Source organism: Penaeus monodon, chromosome 19 (assembly GCF_015228065.2).
Source record: "Penaeus monodon isolate SGIC_2016 chromosome 19, NSTDA_Pmon_1, whole genome shotgun sequence".
NCBI classification, from domain to species: domain Eukaryota; kingdom Metazoa; phylum Arthropoda; class Malacostraca; order Decapoda; family Penaeidae; genus Penaeus; species Penaeus monodon.
Genome location: NC_051404.1, coordinates 30,196,515 through 30,197,756, shown reverse-complemented (window position 1 = coordinate 30,197,756; position 1,242 = coordinate 30,196,515).

The following is a 1,242-nucleotide window of genomic DNA, read 5'->3' as shown; positions in this document are numbered from 1 at the left end:
CATTTATCAAAATAATGAGCGAAAAACATTCCCTCGAACATACCTGGCATCACATCCATCGCTATTTTCCTCGCAATCTTCTCATTTCCCTTTGCATCTTTTAGTACTTTCTTCTTCAATTCGTTTCCTAACCCACTTTCCAGACCTTCGCAATCAAGAATATCCTCGGTCATTACACTACTCCCATCAGTACATCATTATTCCTCATTTCCCTCTTCTACTTTTCTACTGTCACCTGTTTAACTCATACGTATTTCCATCTACCTGTGGGAGAGTTTGTATAAAAAATAACCCACGGGGTAATTTCCCCCTTCCCCCTCCGTCTACGTCTCGCCCCCGTCGGCAAATAGGACACTTGTGAATTTTCTGCGAGGCTTCGTAAACTTCAAATGGGTTCTCATTACAACTTCTCCTGGAAAGATACTTCGGGAAACTGCTAACTGGCAACGTCGGATTAATTTTATCTCAGAAACTGAAAAAGAGAGACTTTTTTTTCTCTTAAAAGTCGCTTTTGCCATAGTAAACTTTCTTGAACTAAACAGCAATTGAATTACTTTCCTTTTCCGTTGGTCGGTCACCGAAGATATAATGGAATTAATTTTACGCCTCCGCTCTGATTGGTTGCTTCATGGTATGTGGGCGGGGCTAACCTCCTCTCTTATCACTGATTGGCCAGGATTCCCAAGATAGACAGGGCCTCTGATAGGTCCTCGATCATGATTTGTTACTTCACGTTAGACCGGTAAATTTTAAAATCCCTAAAGCTCACTGGAAGAAGCAAATCTCATTCTCATCCTTTTGTATTTCTTAATTATGAAGTAAAAAAAAATATATACCCTTCGATATCTTCCTGATCTAAAACTCCTGATCTCTAGGTTTGAAACACATTCTTTTATGAAAAAATTATCTATTGTTAGTTTTTCTTTTTACATAAAATAGGAGAAGGCACCAAAACCAACTATTGTCGCCATAAAAAAATGATTTTGTAAGATTCATCGGAAAATGTCAAAACATGTTTTCATCTTGACTCTCGTTCGCCTCTCACGTAACGATTGAAAATATGGCATCTAATTATGAAATTCTCTGAGATTATAACCAAAGAATGACACAGTATTAAATAAACACTAACTTTTTAAATTAATTTCATATATGTGAAACATCTTCCATTAACAGTGAAGATGAAAGTCGAAAAATCGTCATCTTAGCCTTTGAAAATATTTATTTTTATTCCAAAGTCCGAAA